The 26,040-nt window shown below is 46.4% G+C and overlaps 1 protein-coding gene across 3 annotated transcripts in view; it reads right to left on the minus strand.

The window, feature by feature from the left end:
- Nucleotides 1-22,924, minus strand: part of LOC142558244 (ATP-binding cassette sub-family C member 2-like) — a 659,669-nt gene extending 636,745 nt beyond the window's left edge. For 2 of the 3 annotated variants that reach the window (XM_075670395.1, XM_075670394.1), the window contains exon 1: nucleotides 22,686-22,924. The gene's annotated coding sequence lies outside the window, so the exon portion shown is untranslated. The remainder of the gene's footprint in view (nucleotides 1-22,685) is intronic. The other variant, XM_075670396.1, reaches the window with a different exon arrangement.
- Nucleotides 22,925-26,040: the final 3,116 nt, after the last annotated feature.

The following is a 26,040-nucleotide window of genomic DNA, read 5'->3' on the forward strand; positions in this document are numbered from 1 at the left end:
TTCCGCCTTCACTGGCCACGGGAAAGCAGCGACGATGTTGTTGCTTAAAATCTCCTTCCACTTTCATATGCAGGTTGGTGCAGCCCCGTCTCTTTATTGTATACGTTCAAGCAACCGGTGTCTCTTGCTCTTCCCGTGCCCAAGTCTTGTTTGCGATACCTTGAACGACTGTATATTGTCGTTAAACTTCTGATGCTAAGCGGTGACGTAGAAGAAAACCCCGGTCCTCCCCAGCCTGACCCTAGCAAATTGCACAAGGAACTGCTTGATGCCGTTACTGCCTTGTGAACAAAATTTGACAAGCGTCATACGGAAGTAATGGAATCTTTGGCCGAGTTAAAGGAAAGCCAAGGGGCACCTACGCAAGAAGTCTCAGATCTTACAGAAAGATTGGTAACTTTAGAATCTGTTGTCGAATCTATTGAAAATGCGTCGGCGCCAACTGAAATTAACCGCCTTGTTCATGCAACTGTTAGAACTAAAGGTGCCGTACTCAATTCAAGGCTCGACGAAATGGAAGATCGGTCTCGAAGGGACAGTTTATTACTTTATGGCATATCTGGCAATGCTAATGAGACGTGGGCACAATCCGAAGACTGTGTTAAAGATCTGCTGTGGAGTCATCTAAGCTTGAACGTTACCGATGATATGATCAACAGAGCGCACAGGCTGGGTTCCTTTGTGCAACTAAAGACACGCCAAGTTATCGTCAAGTTTACGTCTTTTAAAACGAAAGAGTTAGTTCTTTCTCAGAAAGCTAAGCTGAAAACAGCTGGCATCTCCGTAGACGAAGACTTCTGCAGATCAACAGACTTTTCACGAAAAAAACTAATTGAATACGGAAAATCTAGCGGCCAACCTTTTTCACTGCGCTTTAACAAACTTAACATCAACAAAAGGCATTACATCTACTGCGCATCCACTGATAACGTTTGTGAAGTTGACTGCCCTCGTGAGTCACATAGTAATCGCAACCCACCTTTAAGCAATACTGGCAATTCGTCCGCAGACCTATCTTCCCGCCACGCAAATGATGTATCTCTTCTTTTTAGCAATGCACGTAGTGTGCTCAACAAGCGAGCGGCACTCTCGGCTCATACTGATTCATGTTCCGCTGATATTGTTATTCTATCCGAAACATGACTTTCTGCAAAAGTTCAAAGCAGTGAAATCTTTGACTGTGAAAAAAATATATGCTATTTAACCATATGACCGCGATGTTAGTATCGGTGGGGGTGTCTTGATCGCTGTTAATGAAGAGTTTCCTTCCTCAAGTGTCCAATTCGTGTCAGCTTTAGAAGTGGTGTGCATGCCCATTACCGTTGACAAAAGGGATTGCATTTTTTGCGTATGTTACAGACCCCCAACTGCACCTCGTTCTTTCTGTGATGAACTTCATGACGTCTTAAATATTATAGTCACGCGATATCCCACATTGCCTTTTCTGTTGGGAGATTTCAACCTTCCAAACATCTCATGGCACAGTGGTACCACCACTATCACAAAAAAATCTTCAGAATGCGCACAGTTTCTTGGTGTTTGTTCCGATTTTAAGCTCTCACAATTTTTTGATGAACCTACTCGTACTACTGCAGTTTCCGCTAATATTCTTGATCTCACTTTTGCTACTACACCTGATCTGGTTTCCAAACTTACTTATATCCCTGGTTAAAGTGACCACTTGATTATTCATTTCACTTTGCGTGCCCATGTTTCTACTAAAAAGAGCTTTAAGGTTGTTCGCGATTACAAGCACGCCGATACGGCTTCTACCACGCCAGAAATTGAATCATTTACAGCTGCTTACATCCCCGGTTTTGACGAACGCTCAGTTGAGGATAACTAGCGAATTTTCAAAAATAAACTACTGTCTTTAATTGACAGTTATGTACGTCAACGAAAGATACCCTCAAACACTAGATCGCCATGGTTCAACAACTCTCTTAAACGCCTGCGCAACAAAAAGAAACTGTTATTCCGCCGGGCCAAGCAATCAAATCTCCCCGCTCATTGGTCAACGTACCGTCAAGTGTAAACTGAGTACACTCAAATTACTAGTAAGGCTAAAACTACCTTCTTGAGTGTTACACTGCCCTCGTTTCTTTAAACGAGTCCGCGCAAGTTTTGGAGTGTTGTTAATGGTACTAAAACAAACATTATACATTTAACTTACCCTGATGGTACCAGTGTTCCACCTAATCAATGTTGCAGCGTTTTGAATGAGGCGTTTGTCTCTTTCCTGAATGCCAATATTATCGCCAATTTACCAAGTGCACCAAGTTCAAACTTCCCTGTGATGGATCCTGTAATAATTGACTGGGTTGGTATTAGCCGGCTAATCAATAATCTGTAGATTTCTTCTGCCAGTGGGCCTGATAGTATTAATTCAATAATATTGAAATGCACTGAGGTGTTCTCATCTGTTATTCTTTTTAAAATTTTTGCTCAGTCATTGTAGTATTCTTCGCTCCCGCGTGACTGGAAGAAAGGAAAGGTGCTTCCATTCCCAAAGTCAGGCAATGCGCATGCTCCCGAGCAATACCGCCCCATTTCATTGAGAAGCATCCCATGCAAACTTTTGGAACACATCATTTGCTCTCGCCTTTTTGAATTTTTGGAAACCAATTCATTCCTGTCAACATGGCTTCAGAAAAATGTACTCGTACGAAACCCAACTACCTTGCTTTATTAATGATCTTCTTGCTGCATCTGACAACAGTTTGACGTTGACTGTATTTTCTTGGACTATGCTAAGGCCTGTGATACCGTAACGCACGATCTACTAAACCTTAAACGCGATCAGCTTAGCATTGATCCGTTAGTATTAGCCTGGATTAAGGACTTCCTTTCCAATCGAACTCAGTACGTAAATGCCAATAACCCTTCCTCTGCTTTTTCATCGGTTACATCAGGGGTCCCGCAGGGATCCGTCCTCAGGTCTCTGCTCTTTCTAACTTATACTAACGATCTCCCTGACTACGTGAAATTGTCTTCAATTAACCTATTTGCTTATGACTGTGTAATATATCATAACATTAGTGACCCGCCGATTCCACTAAACCACAAAAGGACCTTAACAATTTATCTATATGGTGCAATGCGTGGAACATGAAACAAAACGTAAATAAACGTAAATATATGCGCATATCACGCCGCTCTAACAATACTGGCACCCGCATGTATTTTCTGAATAGCGCTCCCCTCTATCAAGGTAATTTTTAGAAGTATCTCGGCCTTTACATCACTAACGATCTATTATGGCACAAGCATGTTGAATTTATAACTTCTAACGCTAATCGCACGCTAGGCTATCTACGCAGAAACTTTTACGCCGTTCCTGCATATTTAAAACTGACGCTCTAAAAACGCTTCTTGGATCAAAATCAGAATATGCCTCGGCCATCTGGGATCCCCCTCAAGTATCACTAACCCTCTCCCTCGAAGTCGTCCAGAACCGCGCGTCCCGGTTCATTCTATCTAATTACTCTCGTCGTGCTAGCGTAACACTCATGAAGCAAACCCTTAACATACCGGAACTTTCAATACGTCGTGCTTACAGTCGCCTCTGCCTTTTGCACAAGATTTACCACAACCCGGTAATAAAAGAAATACTTCTTAGTCCTCCTTCCTACTTTTCATCCCGCAGCGATCACCTTCATAAAGTTTTCGTGCCATCTTGTCGGACGAACGCGTACTATTACTCTTACCTCGCAGCTGCAATGACTGGAACCACCTCCCTGCATCGGTCGCTGCTATTATAGACTCATCGAGGTTCAAGACTGCTTTTTTCCATGCCATCTAACAAATATTTTATTCATTGCTCAGCATTCTTTTTCTGTGTATATGTACTCCTCCTTTCTGTAGCGCCTACGGGCCTTGAAAGTATTTCAAATAAATAAATAAACAGAAACTTTAGCAGTCTTCATTCCCCTTGGGAATGAAGGCGTTCCCTTTGGCAATAAGATGATTGATTATATGAACTTAACAAGGAGTTAACGAACAGCAACAAGCTTAATTTGCTTTACAGGTAATTCAGTATAATTTGCATGGTTCGTTGAGATGAGGTACATAAAACGGCTGTTTATTAACGCTACAGATTCGCTCAATAAAATTGAAATTCAATTAAGCAATTTGGAGGGCAACAAGAAAGTACACAGCTTGTAAGAAATGCATTAAATCCGTGAACAAGATCAGCCCCTTATACCGCATCACCGTCAGTGGTTTCCGAGAGCTTGTCGTTTACGTTTTGTTAGAAAGGTGTTCAATTATTTCCAAAATATTATCTGCAGTTTCTCTCATTTTTATCTAGTGAACACTTTATGAATGCGCACATTGACCATTAATATTCATTGTTCAATTTGTTAAGCTATGACGGAAATAGCTTTAGGTCAGCAAGATCCCGGGTTGTCATAAAACGTTTTAAGAGCCTACTCGTGCGGTTTATCATCCTTACGTGGTTAGGAGTTATCCATGGCTTACGTTGTTTATCGTTAGCAACTTTACAACTCCACGGAAAACACTTGCCATACACATTTCTATCGTATTAGTGAATATTTCGTATGAGTTATCAGACTTGAAACAAGGAAGAACAGGCAATCAATGAGTAGTTACTACGCAGTCACAAAAAGAAATGAGAGCTTGCTCAGTGATGCGCCAATAAGAACACACATCACGGTTACTCACTGTAACCCCAGACTGAAACGAAAAAGAAGTAAATGCACTGATCATTAATGTCGAAATCAATTGTACCAGCGCAGTTAGCAACAGAAGCCACATCAAGAATAGATTAATTAAGAAAACTGGAAAGAAGCGGTAATACTCGTGGACATATGAAGCTCTTGAAGCCATTTTCTTCAATAATGAAATGAGTTCAAAACTAGCTCCTAACACCTTCAACACATTATTATGGTATCCCTCTCTAACCATATTTATTTAATTTTGTAAGCAACAAAAGTCAAGAAGGCTTTCAAAAAATGTTGAATAGAGCGCGAGATTATCAGGCTCCGTGTAAAGTGCAAAGGCGACGCCGCGCGCCGTATGCAGCACGTGCAAGTGAAGGCGCGTCAGGGGAGGCGACGATCGCGGCTCGCAAGGGAGGAAAGCGGGGAGGCGGCCAGCGTCCTACTCGAGCAGCAATTGCGTGTTTTGCGCGACCGCGCGCGGTCTCCTCGCGCCCCGATTTGAGGGCGATCTGTAGAAGGACGCGCTGTTCTCGCCGCCAAGTTTGCATTGGACCGATGGATACAACGAACGCCACTTGGCTCGATTGCTGCGGCCGCGTCTACGCACGCCAGCGTTTTGACAACGAGTTTCCGCGGTCATCGAGTGCAATGTCTTCATGTTCGCCTGTGCGCCTGACACTATTTTGTTAATTTAGTTAGTAAGCCAATGTCCTCATGTTTATACGGCCAATAAAACAACTGTCCTTACTTCATATAGCTTTCTACCAATTTGCTATCGCAATCGATGTTCGCGTTTCGGTGGAACTGGGATTTTTTATTTCAAATCCTCCATTAGGTGACATTAATGTCGCGCTGTAATAAACCAGAAAGAACACGAGACCAGGCATTAAGGGCACTACACTCACAAATGACTCATAACAGTCCCCTATAACCCCAGGAAATAAAAGGATATAATGGACTTTCTTCAGGGCACTTCCATCAGGGCAACAGAAAAGACAGAAAAAGCCATATCTCGAATCAGTAACGCAGTCTGTGTCACTTTTCTTGATGTAAACGCCTAAAAAAAGTTTGCACGGAGCAATTTCCTTTCTTCTGCCTAGAATATCAGTCTAGTGAAACCGAGGGTCACACTTGAAAGCCAGCCATTGTGTAGGCATATACACATGGCTATTATTGCGAACTGGTCAAACCAACCCCAAGTCCAAGAATAACAGGCTCGCTCAAGCGTTGGCGTGAAAGGTGTTGTTTCCAAAGCGGCACAGTGCATTTGTGGCGCAACCTGCTAATGCATCGAGTTGCTTTCCCTGAGGAATCCTTGTCACGAAGGTTCAATTCCGCTCATTATCGGAGAAATTTCATGGATCTTTTTCGTCAGTATAAAGTGGCCCTATCCCAGTGCCACATACCTAATTAACCAAGTTGGTGTCAAATCCGTTCATTGAAGACCAGCAATGACCGAGTGGCCCATATTCCAAATCAGTGTCAAAGAGTTTCCTCGAATAGCAGTGCCTACCGAGTCCCGCATCTACCGTGGCTCGTGTCGGCGTGAAAGGAGTTCGTTGAAGACCGGCCCGTATGTACACAATGGCTGATGCTCAGTGATCAAGTCGGTCCGATGGCTGATTTCGTGCCCTGTTACCTCAGCACAGCAACTCAATGCGCTAACAGTTCAACCACGGACCACACAGGACTAAGGAAAGGCGGGAAAACGACTGGATAAAGACATACATACAAACACACCGATATAGATAGATAGCCCGAAGATATTGCGTGAAGTATGCAAATAATGCTAACGCATTAATACCTCATGGCGCAATGTCACAGCCTTGCTATGATAAACGCTGTACCATAGCTCCAAATAAATTTTCATATCCTCAGGTTCTCCGACAGCATCGAAAACACATAAAGTGAGCGTTTTTGCATTTACCACCACGCTTGGCCATGAAAGAAAACCACGAGATTGTATCTGGCAGCACTGTACAGGATACATGCAGCGCCACGTGTGTGGGACATGGAAATCATTTAGCCTTGTTGACAACTCGGAAGCAAGGGCGGCGCTGGCCCGATGTTGCAGCGTTTCTCTACTGGAGAGCTCCTTCATGCACGCTGACCTCTAGCCTGATAACCAAAGATGAGGTCGCACTAACATTATAAGCGCTCCGCAAACGAAGAGTCATGTCGGAAATGGGCCTTCTTATTCGATTAGGGCTGCTCAACACGTCTTCCGGAAAGTAGATGGGATTTCGGGCCACTTGGCCGACGCTGCTGTTAGTGCTTGAAGCGCGACCGAGAAAGGTGGAAGACGGGAAAACAGCACAAGTGTTTTTAAAGTTTTGTACACCAACTTCCGGCAGGCCCCAGTGCTACCTTCGGTATCGAAAAACATGCGTGCCCCTTGTAATTGCCTGATATTCTAACGTCTGTTAGAACGAGATACAGTTGTTGGTATTTCTTTTACATGTACAAGTGAGAATTACAAAAAAAAGACAGATTAGCAAATGGAATAGGACACTTCGTTGCAAGTTCACTCACTTTTCTTAGTTTTGCTCGTTAATTTTAAATCGGGAACCGCGTGGGATGTAACTGACGGTGTCCGTTGCACGGGCGGAAGCTTACGATCACCGCTCATTTGCGAATATCGCAGATCGGCTCGAGCCTGTGTGTAAGTTGTTTAACTCTACTGGCATAAAAAAATAATAGACACTCTTAAACTTACGTCTTCTTGTGGAATAGACGAAATCACGACGAAATTTCTAAAAAATACCAGTGAGTATTCCTCTATCATCTTAGAGAGCATTTTTTCACAATCGTACCTGTCTTCAACTTTGCCTCATGACTGGAAAACAGCAAAGATTATTCCTATCCACAAATCTGGCGAAACTCAGGATCCTTTTAACTACAGGCCCATATCGATTACCTTAGTACCGTGCAAAATTATGGAGCACATCATATTTTCTAACCACGTCAACTTTCTTGAAAAAAATAATTTTTTCTCTAACAGTAAACATGGCTTTCGCAAATTTTTTCTTCTGAGACTCAGCTGGTAACTTTCACTAATGACTTGCATGTATATCTTGATAGCGGTTTTTTGACTGATTGCATATTTTTGGATTTTTCTAAAGCTTTTGACAAGGTTAAACATGTACTGCTACTACACAAACTAAGCGCACTCAACATTGACCCGGGAGCACTCAACTGGATCCAATCGTGCGTTTCTTCTCGTTACCGATTTGTTGGAACTAATGACTCCACATCTCACGCGGCTCCAGTTGAATCCGGTGTTCCACAAGGGTCTGTTCTTGGTCCTCTTTTATTTTTAATATATATTAACGATTTACCTGATAATATTTCCTCACAAATTTGTTTATTCGCTGACGACTGTGTTATATATCGAAAAGTGACTAATGCATCTAATATAGATACCCTTCAATCCGATTTAAATAACATATCTAACTGGTGCCTCACTTGGTGCATGGAACTCAACATTAATAAATGCAAATCTATGCGGATTTCTCGCTCTAACACAACTTGCCCTACCTACGCCCTTAATGACTGCCCCCTTCAATCCGTTCCATGCTACCGTTATCTTGGCATTCAAATAACTAGCGATCTTCCTTGGAAGCAGCATGTACAGTATGTAATATCTAAAGCTAACCGCTCCTTCGGATATTTGAAGAGAAGTTTTTCGCTCGTGCCACTTTCATTAAAACGGCTGTTGTACACGACATACGTCCGCCCCCAATTAGAATATGCCTCATCCGTTTGGGATCATCATCAGAACACATTAATTACCGAAATTGAACCAGTGCAAAATCGCTCGGTTCGTTTCATCTTATCTAACTACCATCGCACTGCTAGTATTACATTAATGAAGAGTACCCTTCAAATTCCATTATTATCTTTTCGCAGAAAATAATCGCGCATTTCCCTTTTTCATAATATCTACTTCAACAACGCATCTCTTCGCCCTCTTTGGATCCAACCTGCGCCTTATTATTCGGCTTGTCATGATCACGTACATAAAGTTAACGTACCCCGTAATAACACCGTCGCGTGCTCACAACCATTCCTTCCTAGGACTGCAGTCGACTGGAATAATCTACCTACATCATTAGTAAGCATCAGTGACCCCACTCCTTTTAAGAATGCAATAATCAACATAAAATAATGTATTGTGGCAAATGGCATAATTATGTACTTATTCCTAAACATTGTCTGCTTGCTAAAGTTTATTCTTTCTGTATTTTTCGTGTTATGTAAGTCTGTTATTTGTTATGAATGCATTACTACTTGTTTAATATTGCTTTTGTTCCCTGGAAATTCCTTGAACTAATCCTGCATTTGTTACTCTTCGAATGTATTCTCGCCCCTCCCCTCTGCAATGTACTATTTTGTACCTTGAGCGTATCACAAATAAATAAATAAGTAAGTGTCCACCTATTCGACAGTTTGTTTTGGGTGCTGCTGATTGGCTGAAGCTGTACGAAAGAGAAGAAAGCATGCTGCCGACACCTGCTTCGTTCACGTTCCAGCCCCAGCCAAGCCAGACAGCCCGATGGACAGCCTAACTAAGATGGACAGTCCACTGGGTATGCTCTGTCTGCTCTTCTTCCCCTCCCCCCATCGGTTAGCTGTTTTTGTTGTCATGAGAAGTATCAAGATGGCAGAAGACGCCGTAGCTTCATGTGGCGTCTAGATCACGAAAACGCAGGAAACAAAACTTTAGATAAAGGCGGCCACTGAGACGTCAAATGCCTTTTGCGGCTGCGTGCTATTCCAGTTCAGCGAATTTAAGCTGCGCCGAGTTTTTTCAGATTTTCCAAAACGTACAAGCTTTTCACAAGAGAAAACCAGTCATTTAGATATTTCTGCGTTAGCTGCGGGGAGATAAGAGTAGTGTCGCTCCATCTATTTTATTATAGCCGTTATCGATGCAGGAACTGTCATTGATGTGCTTGTAATGATAGTCCTGAGTGCGTCCTAGCGGGGCTGCACCGTTTCTCTTTTCCTGAGAATTTACTTTGACGAAGCAAACTTCCAATGCTAGAATACGAAAAAAAGCATAGATCGTCAATTTTATTCAGGGAAAGAAATCAAGCAGTAGCGAAGAAATTACGCCCCACGTAGTTAACTCAATTGTAATTTTCCTCCTATGTGTTGTCCTCAATGTGTTGTGTATTTAGGCTATCGCTCTTCTCCGAACTTCGTAAAGGTGAGAGTTACAAGCAACCTTGGAAAAGAGATAGCCTAAGCAACACAACGAGTAGTAGTTGGCGGTCAAAGTACTCTTTCCTTGAAAACTTTAAGCAGATAAGTATATTTTGTGAATGATGCTAATGATGATGATGGAAAAGTTAATAAAGAGAGTAAGACCATCAGGTCTCCATGACCTGATGGTCTTGGAGATCCTACAGGTGGAGCCCCAAGTCCTGGGCTCCACTGACCTCGGCTGCCGGCCGAACTTACTTCAGAAGCGCCATTTGCTCCTCTGTATCAGAGCTGGCATGCTTTACCTCTCATGAGGCCAAAGGGGTGTTAATCGTTTACCTAGGTAATTAGCTCGACTTATGGGTTTCCTCTCAGTCCCCCCTCCCCCCCGAAATATGGTAGAGTATAGGCTTACCACCTCACCACAGACGAGAGTTTCGGTATAGCGTCGGATGTAGAGCCTGTGGCTTTGGCAAATGCGGATAAACGTACACATGTATCTCTCTAAGATCGACAGCGTCTTCCCCTAAGAGTGACTTGCGAGGGGTACCATATTTTTGAGGCTCAAAACGCTGGATTTGCAGAATTTCTGTAGCGCGAAATGGGATATTAATCGTGGGCGACGGGAAGGACCGTCCGCCACCGCTCGTTCAAAAAGTTCGAGAGCTAGCAGTCGGCCCTCTCCTCGCCCTTTAGTCCGGCGTGGCTCGGGCACCAAACCGAGCGCTGGTGGCAGGTTGGCGTGGGTTTGAGTACTCGCACTGCGGCTGAGGGCACGCGACCCACTGTAAAGAGGCGGCGCGTGTCATGCGAGTCCTAAATTATGACGGACGACATTCCCTCGCGCTCCTGTTCTCCGATCGCCAGAGAACAGGATTATCTGTCGGCCATGGCCCCCGCTGACGGAGCGTCGATAAGCTTGCTCGCAGACGGAGTTTTTCCTTCACTACCGTCAAGACGTGGCATCCGTCACCTTCGTGGTACGTGGCCGCATCGACGTACGTTGTGCTATGGTCCGATTCGATCTGCTTGCGGAGTGGCTCTACCCTTGCAATTTGTCTTTCTCTGCGCAAGTATCGATGCATGTTTCTCGGCAGCGGAGCCACCGAAATGTGTTTCCTCGTATCTCTTGGCAAGTCCACCAGCACCTCGTCTAGGTGCTGCGGACGTGGCGGTATGCCCGCCCGGTTTAAAACGGTTCTACCCGATGATATACCGCTCGATTGGTCCCTCTGCGAGATCAATACCGCTGCCTTTAGCTCTGTGTACGGCTTATGTAAGCAGAGGGCTGGCATTCTCTCTGTAGGCGTGTAACGCGGCAGCCCTAGGGCTGCTTCGTACGAGTTTCTGATGATGGCATCCACTTGTCTCTCCTCAGTCTTGATGAGCGTGTGATAGCATAAGCTTTACATTACGCTGCCGTTGACCAATGCTTGGGCGAGTCTGACGGTGTCTCCTTTCTTCATGCCTTTCTTATGATGTGTAATTCTTCTAATAATTGAGTGGACGTTGTATGTAGTGTGGCGATCGTATGTGTGATTCTGTCATTGCTCTGGATCCAGTAGCCCAAGATTCGGGCTTTCGAAACTTCGACAATTGCGTGACCGTCAACACTTAGGTTTATCTCTCATTACTTTTGTAGTATCAGCTGTGCACGCGGATGGCCTCCCATTTTTCCTGCCCACAGGAGAGTCCGCTACTCCTGGCAAACTCTGATTCAACCGTCGCGGCCCTCTGCAGTGTTTCATCCTTTTGCGCTAGCGATCCTTTTGTCGCCCAAAGCGTAATGTCATCTGTGTAAAGCATGTAGCCCAGCTGCGGGATCTCGTCTAGAGCATGAGATAGCCTAGACATCGCGATGGTGAAAAGCAGAGGTGATATGAACTATCCCTGTTGCGGGCCTTTGTTGGGCATCAGGAAAGGGTCCCACCTCATCTGCTCAATACCAATAGTCGTCGTCGTACCAGAAAGGAAGGACTTAACGTAGTTGAAGATCCGTTCGCCGCAGCTCATTTCGCTCAGTTCAGAGAGGATGACCTCGTGTGAAATGTTGGCGAAGGTCCGATCGAGGTCTTGGGCCCGGTATGAGGTTTTCGCTTCCGACGCGGACTGGACTCAGCACATCCTCCCTTATCAAGAGGAAGGCGTCAAGAGGTCGAGGGCCCGGGTCGGAATCCAATCACCATGGCGGGAAATATTTTTTTCTTGTCAATGTGGCTTTAGAGTCGCATGTGCACCACTCTGTCGAAAACCTTGCAATACAAGACGTGAACGAGGTGGGTCACATACTTTCGATAGCTGGAAATTTTGCTGGTTTGGGTATGGTTATGCTCTTGGCCTTCTATCGTCGTAATCTGATCCAGAGTCTCGTCACTGAGGTTCGTAGTCATTGCATTCGTTTGTGCTCCGATCGCGGGGCCAAGTTTTGGTTGTCTGCCTTTGCTGCCGCGTATACGTCCTGCAGCGTTATTGGAGCGTCGATTTCGACGCCCTCGGGACCCGTGTATTTTAAGGTGCAAGGCTGGATGTCCACGCTGCCGATGTAGCGGTATTTGAGTACCTGTAGCAATTCTCCGTACATCTCTGGAAAGGAATCTGCAATGTATTGAAGACTTCTGTTCATGCCTAATTTTGTATTGTCAGTTTCCAGCATCCTCCTGAGTAGCGTCCAAGTCTGGACGGTGCCCAGGGCACGTTGAAGGGCCCGAAAGCTTTATCCAACCATCTACGACAAGTTTTGCCGCGGACTTCATTGCCTGTTCCGACACAGAGGCTATTCGCCTGTAGGCATTCACCTGCCTGTGCCATCTTTCTAGCGTGCTTTGTCTGGCCTCCGAGAGGTGAAGCAGGCGCAGATGGACCAGCGGTGCCTCTATCGTGCGTCTAATGTTTTCGGGTTTCCTTAGCGCGAGTCGCGAACCGAGTCTGCCCTGCCATTGAAAACGTCCGGCGGGTGCTCCGGGAGCGAGCGCATGCAGGAAGTTGTCCAAACCGTCAGTACCACGTCGCCCTCGACCACTCGGCGAATCTTAGGTGATTGCATTAAAACCTTAATAATGTTGCGATCGTTCTCCAGTTTCGTCTAAGTTCATCCAAGTCGCGCCCCTGACACTGCGCGTAAGTGTGAGCGCGGGGTTCATATCTCTGGTAACGCTGTCGTTGACTCTGGTGGGCGCCGTTGGCAGCGTAATGAGCTGGAATAGCCTAGGTCTCCCACGTCGCGCTCTGGTGAGGATACCTTGAAAGTGTCTTGGATGTGTCTCAAAGTCATGCTGGCAGCGCGCTTGGAGCCAGCTGTGGAAGAATACAGTGACAAACACGCGAGTATTGAGGCAAATAATTTCACAGCGAAATCACCGCACTGTCTGGCAATAGGCCAGTGCCGTCAGTGCCTACGCAGAGGGAGGAGTGGTATGGGAACGCTGGCACGATGAGCGCCAGTGGAGCCAGCTGTGGCAGAAGACGACGACAAACGCGTGAGCAGTGGCACGCGTGCGTTGGCGTCGCCGGTGCTGACGCTCTACCCAGGAGCGGACGCCATGAGCTGGGCTCCAAAACGATGGGAAATGATTATTGGAGGGGAGCCCATGAGACGCGTATCCCTACGCTCCGACCCCCTGGCGTTCCTCCATTGAATGAGTAATATCATATACATGGAATAAACTTCTCGTGGAAAGTGTAAAGCTGCTATAGTTTCATTCAGAAGGAGAGAAAACTGCACGCAACATGATATATAGTGCGCCCTACCTAACGTCAGCCAAGCGGTCCAAAGGAAAAAATAGGTTTGAAATTCGCGGTGCAAAATGCGGTAATAGGAGCTAAGTTGTTCGGTCTTCAGACTTCGGACAACCGAGTACCGTAGGTCCTGGAATGTTATTTTGCGTTGAGCTTTTAAACTGTAAGGCATAAGCCTGAAGTGGCTTGTTGTAATGGCTCGTACCCAAAGAAAGTGGCGTCTAGCCTAGTTGCGCAAAAAATCACTGGTGCAAGAAAATATAATCATCGGGAAGGGCTCATACCCCAATGAGGAAACGAAATATTAATGACTATGAATAATGAAACGGAAGGAAGGAAGAAAGATCAGAGAACACAATGAGAAATATAAAGCAGGAACGAAAGAATTAAAGAACCAAACATCAAAGAAAAAAAGGCAAAGAAAGAAAGAAAGACGGAAAGAAAGAGAAAACGAAAGAAAGAACGAAAGCACCCTTAGGTAGTACAATAGGTGCTCCCCTGTGTCGTTGAGGTGGCCTACCAACAGCGTCATATGTTTACTTTCACATTGCAGCTCTTTCTCTCTTGCAAGATGTCTGATCCCTCAGACCGTATAACTTTATGCATTACAACGTGTGCAGCAAGCTTTCGCCTTCAAATGTTACAGGAGTGTAACATGCTGCCGAACTTCTTTCTTTGAACACCTTGGTTAACGCGAGCTAGCACACACGGTATAATTAAGACACCTTCATCGCAAAGCTGTTATCTCCATGCAACCCGCGAGACTCTGCCGAAGAAAATGACAGAGAATCTTCATTGGTCCTTAGTTTTCAGACTCAAAGCTTGTTTGGTCTACATTATTAAGATGTTCGGAACTAGAAGAATGATTATGTACGAAAATTGATGCACAATAGGTGTTTACACAGAATAAAATTATAATTTAAGGGCTCTAGAACTGGTGTATAGCTCTCACAGAGCTCGTCGCCATAATCATCCACTTGATACAATTCATTTCATTCGTAGATACGGTATGTTATAAGTCACTGATGGCTGATGCACATTTGGCCCAACAGCCGATCACTGAAGGTGCCTGTAGGGCCAGCTTCACGTGTTATATCAGTGAAAATGCGGCCATCAACATTTGCTTCATATGCCAAGAAAGCACGCCGCGGCAGCTTTATTTTGTGAACAGAGTTGATGCCCTTTGCTTTAAAGAAAGGTGCCCTCCTTTGTACTAACAAATAAAAGCTGTCCTGGAATTTGGTTCCGTATAAGCGAGAACATAGGGAATAAGCCGAAAATCCTCAGCTGTACCTTCAATATTTGTTCCAGATGCAGTTCTTCCTAAGACTATGCAAACTGAACGCATCCAGCAGAACTTCCAAAGCACGTCGGCTCCGACCACTTCAAACACGGCGACTATTCTGATCCTCTATGAGCGCGAAACTTCCCGGCTAGAACATGTCGTTGTCCTCTGAAGTGTTCTTTTCTTTTTTTGTTATGTGCACAGGCACGTCTGATTATTCGAACTACTCAGTCTCCCTTTAAACAAGCAGGATGCTTTCCAGGGCTAGTTGGTGTTTGTTCCACCATGTCAAGTTTCCTTGGCGTGTTTGTTTGCTTCGGTTTATTCCCAAACTTTATTTTATTTTATTTATTTATTTGATACCTGCTTCGCCTTTGCAGGCATTACCCAGCAGGGGGATACATAGAATAAGCATCATATTTGTCACCAATAAAGAAAGTAATCACACAAAGCGTGGTAAAAATCATCATTCGACACAATGGATACAATCATAGGCGGAAGATCATTCCGCTCTCTTATACCTCAAAAAGAAAATTAATAGCCCAGAGGTCACCTTTAAAGAAAAATTCATTTACTTTGAGCCTGTTGTCCCTTCTTTGAAATATATAGGACGGCTCCTGGATGCACTTCTCCTTATCGATTCCAGTTTTAGAATGGTAGATATTATGGAAAAATTTCCACCTGAGGTTTCGTCTACGATCTTTCAGGTCTTCCCATTTAAGTTTACTTTTGCTTTCTCTCATACTAAGTTGCCGATCCCAATTATCTAGAACAAATCGCACTGCCCTATTCTGTATTTTTTCAAGCGTATCGGCCAGCTCATTGGTATACGGATCCCAGCAAACGCATGCGTGTTCTAACAATGAGCGCACATGACTGAAATACAGTTGTTCTTTTAAGTTAAATGGAAGTTCGCTGAAATTTCATCTCAAAAAACCCAAAACACGTCCAGCCTTAACTTTGATGTGGTGAACGTGCCTAGTCCACTTCAAATCACTCGTTACATAGACTCCTAGATATTTATATTCCCTGGCCGTGCTTAATGTAGTGCTCTTTACGGTTTTATTTGCTTCTGAAAAACTGTATCACAGGAGCTTCGCAAATTAATATTCTTTATCGACAAAGCGCGCATTAAATGTATGGGTATTTGGTGTACAGCAAATACCAACTGGTGATTACCCGTGCTATGTTGATTGCTCTTAGAGGTTATTTATGGAAGGTTGGCTCCACGCGGTGCTGTTGCGTCCAAACAAAGTCTTCTTACCCACTTTTTTGTGTGTATATATGATTATGGCGTGAGGTGTGACAACCAGCTTATATCTGCTGTATTCTGCTTGCAGTCGAAATGACGAGCGCAAATAAAAGCTACTTACTCTCAATGTGCATGCTAGTAAGCAGTTTTAAGATGCGCTTGGTCTTAGAACACAATTAGTGAGTGAATCACCGTTTATTAGAGAACTAAGTATAAGCAGTTCCACACAACACGCGAAATAGGCGAGTCTGCTGTGCTCGTGACGGCTACACGGCATTTAATGGAGACATTCTGACACCAATGTTAGCTTCATATTGTTACGGTGAAGGAAAGGAAGAAGTTGGACTCGACTAGAGGAAGACGAAGTCTGGCAGTTGTCTGAACGCCATTAAGTTCCTCAGTTGTAAATATACATTATTTTACACTCTTGGGCCTGCTTTCTTCCTGCACCATTTTGGTGGAAGGTGCAGGGTACAAACACGAAACTTCGCAGCGGACGTCATCTAACTGCCGCCACAATGGCAAATCAACCGACACAAGCGACAACGCCTCAGCATACCGTGCCAACGGTCATCCTCACTCATCCGCGGGACCCAGGGACATTTTGTGGCACGGACAGTGCCGACGTCGAGAACTGGCTTACGATGTACGAGCGAGTGTGCGACAACAACAGGTGGAATCCAACAATGATGCTAGCAAACGTGATATTTTATCCAAGAGGAACTGCGAAGCAATGGTACGACACACACGAAGCTGACCTAGCGAGCTGGGATGTCTGCAAAGAAAAAATGCCAGACCTGTTTGGCAGACCTGTCGGTCGTCAGCTGCCAGCAAAAAGAAAAAAAAGAACTTGCGTGCCGCGCTCAGACGTCCACAGAATACTATGACATGTACATGCAGAATATGCTGGCCCTCTGTCGCAAGGCTGATAACAACATGACCGAGCCAGACAAGATTGGCCGCATACTGAAAGGTATTGCAGACCATGCCTTCAATCTCCTGATATGTAAGGATTGTGCCATTGTGGATGCAATTGTAAAGGAGTGCTGGCGCTTCGAATAAACGAAGGGCCGCCGCGTCGCTCAAACTTTTGACCGATTGCCCAATACCGCCACGACATCTTCTTGCGAAGACCCGCCGCGGTTCGTTCAGCCTGCAGGACCAGAAGATATCACGCGCATCGTTCCCCGTGAGCTTGAGGCCATGACTCCGGCTCCAGTTCGTCCAGACTGTCGGGAAAGCGTGCCCGCTATCTCCCTTATACAAGCGGTCGTTCGGGAGGAAATAGCAAGCTTGGGCATTCCTTCTCTCTGCTCGGTCCTCCATACAAACACCTACCAGATTTCTCCGGCCGCTCGCTCCCAGACGAAAAGCTTTCCGCCACTCCGTCACAACCCAGCTGACTGGCGCACAGCGGAGGATAAACCCGTCTGCTTTAATTGCTCCGGTATTGGACACATCGCCCGTCATTGCCGCAACCACTGGTCGTCACCTCCTCGGTGGTCGTCTCCGAGTCACTACCGCCAAGTAGCGGACAATCGTAGTTTCTCGCCCTATACGCCGACTGGGAACAACGCCGACAGTGCTCCACCAAGATCCAGCCGCTCCCCGTCTCCGCAAGGTCATAGGTCCCGTTCGCCTCCTCATCATCATCATCATCATCATCATCACCATCAGCCTCGTCACGCCCACTGCAGGGCAAAGGCCTCTCCCATCCTTCTCCAACAACCCAGGTCATGTACTAATTGTGGCCATGCCATGCCTGCAAACTTCTTAATCTCATCCGCCCACCTAACATTCTGCCGCCCCCTGCTACGTTTCCCTTCCCTTGGGATCTAGTCCATAACCCGTAATGACCATCGGTTATCTTCCCTCCGCATTACATGTCCTGCCCATGCCCATTTCTTTTTCTTGATTTCAACTAAGATGTCATTAACTCGCGTTTCTTCCCTCACCCAATCTGCTCTTTTCTTATCCCTTAACGTTACACCTATCATTCTTCTTTCCATAGCTCGTTGCGTCGTCCTCAATTTGAGTAGAACCCTTTTCGTAAGCCTCCAGGTTTCTGCCCCGTAGGTGAGTACTGGTAAGACACAGCAATTATATACTTTTCTCTTGAGGGATAATGGCAACCTGCTGTTCATGGCCTGAGAATGCCTGCCAAACGCACCCCAGCCCATTCTTATTCGTCTGATTATTTCCGTCTCATGATCCGGATCCGCCATCCGGAGCGCATCTTTCAGTTAGGAGCACTGCTCTCCACCGAAGGCTCAAAAAGGTTCTGACACCCGCCATACCGTGCACTGTGCGAGTCGCCGATGGGAGTACTTCACCTGTCCTTGGAATGTGCACAGCCCGTGTGACCATTGGGGGCCATTATACCTTTGTTCTATTTATCGTCCTTGAACACTGTCCGCACGACCTAATTCTCGGCCTCGACTTCCTTTCGAAACGCTCTGCCCAAATTGACTGCTCCGCAGGTGTTGTACAGTTGGATCTGCCGCTTCCTACCGACAAAACAACTTGTGCTTCAGACCACTTATGTTCTGCCGAGTTTGCAAGGCTGTCTCCACAGGCGGCTACAAATGTCCTCCTCAGGCCCTGTCCTGCCGTACCTGATGGCGAGTACGTCGTGTCGCCACTTACTGACGTGGTTTTGTCGCACAATATTGCCCTGCCGAGCACCTTAGTCCGGATCCGCGAAAACTGCACTCATGTGAACATCCTGAATTTTGGATTTTCGTCACATGTGCTGCCACACGGTATCGCCATAGCACATGTCACTCCTTCGGAAGAATTTGAGGTTTCTTGTTTGACCTCTCAGTCCTTCCTCAGCACCAGCGGACCTTTGTCATCACTACTCCGTACTCGATGTCTGCCGACGATGTTTTTTAAATGATCGTCCCTGACCTTCCTTCCGAGCAAACAACAGCTCTTCGTAATCTCCTGTCATCTTATCGGGACATCTTTGATTTGGACGACCGCCCACTTGGCCAGACATCTGTTGTCACGCATCGCATCAACACCGGTGACGCCAGCCCCATTCATAGGCGGCCATATCGTGTCTCCGCTACAGAAAGGGTCATCATACAGAAAGAGGTAGACAGGATGATGGACAAGGACATCATTGAACCTTACAGTAGCCCGTAGGCATCACCGGTTGTCTTAGTAAAGAAAAAAGGCAACTTGTGGTGCTGTGGCGTTGACTACCGTCACCTCAAGAGGCTAACAAAGAAGGATGTTTATCCCCTGCCTCGCATTTATGACGCTCTTGACTGCCTTCACGGATCCCAATACTTTTCATTCATTGACCTCCGCTCCGCCTATTGGCAGATTAGCGTCAATGAGATGGACCGTGAGAAAACCGCCTTCGTCACACCGGACGGACTGTACCAATTTAAAGTCATACCCTTTGGATTATGCAATGCGCCAGGTACATTCGAGCGCATGATGGACTCTCTCTTGCGCGGTTTGAAGTGGTCTACATGCCTCTGTTACCTCGATGATGTGATTGTGTTTTCCCCGAATTTTGAGAGCCATCTGCGGCACCTCACAACCATACTCTCCGTGTTCGCAGCGCTGGCCTTCAGCTAAGCTCCTCCAAGTGCTATTTCGGTCGCCGTGAAATCAACATGCTCCGCCATCTCGTAAACGCCGCCGCAATCCAACCTGATCCACAGAAAGTTCACGCCGTGCGAAATTTTCCTGTACCTTGTTCAACAAACGATGTCCGTAGTTTTCTGGGCTTATGCTCCTATTTCCGGCGTTTTGTGAAAAATTTTGCTGACATCGCTGACCCTCTCACTGACCTTCTTAAGAAAGACGTCTCTTTCTCTTGGGGACCACTGCAGGAAAAAGCCTTCTCTACCCTGATTGAGCAGCTTACAACTTCACCAACTCTGTCACACTTTGACCCTTCTGTGCCCAGTGAAGTACGAACTTACGCGAGTGGTCATGGCATCGGCGCTGTCCTCGCTCAGCGCCAACAGGCCCAAGACCGTGTCATCGCATACGCTAGCAGCCTTCTTTACACGCCCGAGCGAAATTACTCCATTACTGAGAGAGAATGTCTCGCGCTCGTATGGGCGGTCGCGAAATTTCGGCCGTACCTTTTCGGTCGGAGCTTCTGTGTCGTAACCGATCATCACGCCCTCTGCTGGCTCTCCTCTTTGAAGGACCCAACTGGACGACTTGCACGTTGGGCCTTGCGTCTACAAGAATATACATTTTCTATTTTGTATAAATCAGGGCGCCTGCATAAAGACGCTGACTGCCTGTCCCGCAATCCCGTGGATCAACCGGACGATACCAATGCAGACTCGGACATCAGTGTTCTATCCCTCTCCGGCTTCCTCCATATTGGCGACGAGCAGCGCAAAGATCCAGCTCTTCGAACACTTATGGAACGCCTAGGCTCCTCACCCAATGACCCATCCCTCCAGATGTTCACCTTGCGCGATGGAACTTTATACCGTCGTAGCGTTCATCCCGACAGCCCGGAGCTCCTCCTAGTCGTTCCCAAGTACCTTCGACTAGCCGTACTCCAGCAACTTCACGACGCTGCTACTGCTGAACATCTGGGCATCACTCGTACATACGAGCGCCTGCGGCGACGCTTCTTCTGGCCCGGCATTTATCGCTCTGTGCGCCGTTATGTCGCTTCTTGCGACCTGTGTCAGCGCCGGGAGACGCCTGCTATGCCTCCCGCTGGTTTCCTGCAACCAATTCATCTCCCTACAGAGCCCTTCTTCCGGGTGGGCCTAGACCTCCTTGGCCCCTTTCTAATTTCCATCAAAGGAAACAAATGGATTGCTGTAGCAACCGATTATGCCACGAGATATGCCATCGCACGAGCGCTACCAACCAGCTGCGCTACAGATGTCGCCGACTTCTTACTATACGACGTCATCCTGCACCACGGCGCCCCTCTCCAGTTGCTGACAGATCGCGGCCGTTACTTTCTATGGAAGGTCGTCTATGGTCTGCTCCGCTCCTGTTCTACAGAACACCAGATTGCTACCGCGTACCACCCTCAAACGAATGGCCTCACCGAGCGACTCAACCGCACGCTAACTGAAATGCTGGCCATGTACGTTTCCGGCGATCACCGCGACTGGGACGTCGCTTTACCATACATTACTTTCGCATACAACTCGTCCCGTCACGACACTGCAGGATTTTCATCATTTTACCTTTTGTATGGCCGCGACCCCACCTTGCCCTTCGACTCGTTGCTACCTTCCGCAGTACAATCACCCAGCATTAGTTACGCTCGCGATGGTATTGACTTAGCCGCCTAGGCCCGAGTAGCCGCCCGTCATCGCCTCACAGTCTCGCAAGCTTCTCAAAAGCGACGCTATGACCTTCGGCACCGAGACTCCCATTTTTCACCTGCTTCCCTTGTCCTTCTCTGGACGCCTTCACGTCACGTTGGCTTGTCGGAAAAACTACTTTCGCGTTATTCTGGTCCGTACCAGATCTTACGCCAACTGTCCGACGTGACATACGAGATCCCCCAGTCGGTCAGCCTTCAGTGCCTGCCAACATAACCGACGATGTTGTTCACATCGCCAGGCTGAAGCCCTATGTCCCCCCATTAAGTGAGGCACTATAACTTGCACCGGGACAGAGCTACTCCGCCGGAAGGGTGATGTTACGGTGAAGGGAAGGAAGAAGTTGGATTGGACGAGAGGAAGGCGAAATCTGGACGCCACTTAACGCCACTAACCTAACGCCTGAACGCCACTAACTTCAGTTCTCAATATAAATTATTTTACACTCGTGTGCCTGCTTTCTTCCTGCAACAATATTATGTGCCCATTAGAGTTATGAATGACAATTGTTTACGTTTTTTGACATTTTCACTCTGCGTGGAGTCCCCTATACCTGAGAAATGCGTGAATAGGAATTCAAACGTGTGTGCGCCTTTGGCTGACGGAGTTATCAGCAATCATTAACTGCTCCACTGAAGGCGCTGCAAGGATCAAAACCCTCGGAAGCGTTTCTTTCTTTTTTGGTGACAACCACAACGTCTGCAAAATAGTTACGTTACATAATTAAATCTAGAGACAAGTTGCCAATTTTAAAGCAACATTTTTATTGAAATTTTGAACTGTAAGCAGCTAAAGTTGGTAGCTGGCACCTGCTTGCTACACCAATATATATCTGCCAAGAATCGGTGCCGGTATTAAAAAATGCAGTTGAATTGTTTTATATCATCAACGCAAATAAAATTAACACACTAAGGAAGGTACACGTCAGATAAAAATATTTCGAAACACACGACGTTTGATGCGCTTTCTTGAAGGGCGCGGTGGCAGCACCGTTTTTCATACGTTTCTTTTTTTCCAAAGCATCCCGCAGGCCTTTTAAGTACTTCCTGTGAATAACTGTAGCGATCAGGACAGGGAATTCAGGTGCGATGATACTTTATGGAGCCCGGTTAGCATATGTAGCAAATAATTCGCCAGGTCGAACAGCACAACTTGAGCGGAAACTGAAGAGAGGAATGAAATGTTCTTACCGTTGGTCGAAAAGAGCGTGCAGGAATGTCGTCGGATAATGGCTGCAAGCGATGCTGCACGGATGCACGCTCGCTCTTCGACGTCGCTATCTTCAGGTGAGCGAGTGTTGGGAGTAACCGTCTAGTGATAACATTACACCCTACTTTTCAAGTGTCGCCGTGCTGCTTCTCTGCACTGCTTTGTTCAACTGATTCCACAGAGTCAACGAAAGTTGTAACTGCGCAACCGGGGTCCAACATCCGCCGGTTCCGACTAACGTGCGTGGCTTGTTTTTCGCGTGGCTGCAACGTTCGAACAGCTGCGTCAAAGGACGAGGTCGGGGACGTGTATGTTTTCTCTACATTTTTTTTTTCCTTCCGGAACCTTGAACAGCGCAGTGCCCTGCAGTGGTGACACGTGGGCCGCCACTAAGGTCCCACTTGGCCCACCGTGTGCAAGCACGGAAAAGTACACCGCGCGTGAGGCGAGCGTCCTCATTAACACAGCACTGTTCTAAAACGCCGCGAATGGTCTGTTTTATGGTCAGAAGCTTGCTTTCTGCCCTTGCTGAATGCTTCCTAAGATACATAAAGTGATTAGAAATTGAGAGACCTTATAACAAGGATTCAGTCGTGATGGTTTTTCCTCAGCAAATGCAGATTGCAAGAGTAGCAGTTGTTTATAAGAAGGGTGACAAGACTGACTTTGCAAACTATAGGCCTTTGTCAATACTACCTGTTTTCTCAAAAGGGCTTGAGAAAGTAATTTTGACCCGGGTGAATAACTTCTGTAGTAAGCATGATATACTGACACCTTCACAATTTGGTTTTCGGAAAAACCGGTCCACCGAACTCGCTCTATCAGAACAAAAAGAATACATGTAAATTCTCCTGATGACAGGAATTTAGCATTAGGAATATATGTAGATTTTTCGAAGGCTTTTCACCACTTGAACCAAAAGTTACATTTAAAAAAGCTTCAAGGATATCGCTTTCGAGGAACGTCATTGATGCTTTTGAGCAGCTATCTCGGAAGTCGACAACAGTATGTTGAAATAAACGGTCACCGATCCAATGTTAAAACTATCTTTTCCGGCGTACCGCAGGGCAGCATTATGGGCCCGTTTCTTTGTAATATATACATGAACGACATAACACAGATAAACAGAGAAATAAAAATGGTCATATATGCTGATGACACCAGCTTATTCTTTTCAGCCATGTCTGCCTCGAAAGTGGTCATGAAAGCAAATACAGCACTACGGCAGCTAGAGAAATGGACAAAATATAACGCTCTAAAAATTAACACTTCCAAAACAAAGGCCATTAGTTACCGTCCAAAAAACAAGGATGTTCATATTAACGATGATATTGACACATGTACTTACCTCTATCGGGCAACCACGTTTCGCCGCCTAACAAATGAACTCGCACAGCACGGGACGCGCCTGCATGTATCCGAAGTTTCTGGAAAAGTTATCGATGCTTCTACCCGGCTGTCTGTTGTCGCTGAACCTTGCGTTATCTGATTGTATCGCGTGACGTGAATGGTGTAGAACTTTGTGGAAGGCAGGCGGGTCCGAACGATCAGTCTGGAATATTCGACGACTGCTGTGTAAAAGCCGACGCGCTTGACCCGCTGATCAGATTTTCGACGATCGCCGACTGTGTTCGCCGCTCTCGTTGTGCTTTAACTGTAGCCTGTTTTTTGGCCACAGGTTCGCCCAATAAAAGCTAGTTTTCCCGTCCTAGTTCAGAGGAAAGAAGGACTTGAACGGGTGATATCGTATGCTAGCCGGTCGCTGTCAAAAGCGGAAAGCAATTATTCTACGACTGAAAAGGAATGCCTCGCCATCATTTGGGCTACAGCTAAATTCCGCCCTTACCTCTATGGGAGGCCATTCAAAGTCGTCAGTGACCATCACGCGTTGTGTTGGCTAGCTAACTTAAAGGACCCTTCAGGACGGCTGGCGCGGTGGAGCCTCAGACAGCAAGACTATGACGTCACGGTAATATACAAGTCCGGAAGAAAACACTCCGATGCCGACTGATTATCGCGCGCCCACATCAATCCCCCGCCGCAAGACGACGAGGATGACGACGCCTTCCTTGGAATAATAAGCGCGGAAGACTTCACTAAACAGCAACGAGCAGACCCGGAGCTAAAAGGCCTCGTCGAGTATTTGCAAGGGAACGCCGACGTTGACCCTAGGGCATTTGAGCTCGGGTTGTCTTCGTTCACGCTACAGAACAACCTGCTCGTGAAGAAGAACTTCTGACCAGTCCGCGCCAGCTAACTTCTTGTTGTACCGTCAGCGCTGCGTCCAGAAATACTGCACGCCCTACATGACGATCCAACCACTGGGCACCTCGGATTTTCCCGGACGCTGTCGAGAATACAGGAAAGGTATTACTGGCCGCGTCTGACCGCCGACGTCGCCCGTTACGTCAAGACATGCCGAGAGTGTACTTATCTTTATCGGGCGACCACGTTTCGCCGCCTAACAAATGTAATCGCACAGCGCGGGACGCGCCTGCATGTATCCGACGTTTCTGGAAAGTTATCGATGCTTCTACCCGGCTATCTGTTGTCGCCGAACCTTGTGTTATCTGATTTCATCGCGTGACGCGAATAGTGTAGAACTTTGTGGAGGGCACGCGGGTCCGAACGATTAGTCTATAACATTCGACGACCGCTGTATAAAAGCCGACGCGCTTGACCCGCTGATCAGATTTTCGACGATCGCCGACTGTGTTCGCCACTGTCATTGTGCTTTAACTGTAGCCTGTTTTGTGGGCGCAGGTTCGCCCAATAAAAGCTAGTTTTGCCTTTCACAGTATTGCTACTGTGTTCTTTGACGTTACGACCGCGTGACAATATCATTCTTAATAATTTTAAAATAGAGATAGTAAATTCTTTTATAGTACTAGGTGTACGTTTCAATGAGAAAATGACATGGGACGACCACACAAATTACGTAATATCTAAACTGTCGTGTGTCATTGGATCGATTTATACTCATACGTAGCTCCTTCCTATAAAAGTGAAATTGCTTGTTCACAATTCATTGTTCCGTTCTCATCTAAATTATTGTCATTTGGTCTTGGGTTGGGGGGGGGGGGGGGAGGGGAACACCTCTCATGGATCTACGAAAATTACACGTTCCGCAGAAAAGAATGCTCAGAATAATAGACAATGTAGCATATGACCGGCCATTTAAACCGCTCTTTATGAAGGACTAGATAATGCCGATTCATGATCTCTACGCATACCGCCTATCTCTAAATACATTACCGAGGTCAAAAACAACGTCTCGTATATTGCACAACTGGCATCATTGCAGAAAGAAATTTCACTTACGCGACCAGAAACACC

The sequence above is a fragment of the Dermacentor variabilis genome, chromosome 9 (assembly GCF_050947875.1).
Source record: "Dermacentor variabilis isolate Ectoservices chromosome 9, ASM5094787v1, whole genome shotgun sequence".
In the NCBI taxonomy this organism is placed as follows: domain Eukaryota; kingdom Metazoa; phylum Arthropoda; class Arachnida; order Ixodida; family Ixodidae; genus Dermacentor; species Dermacentor variabilis.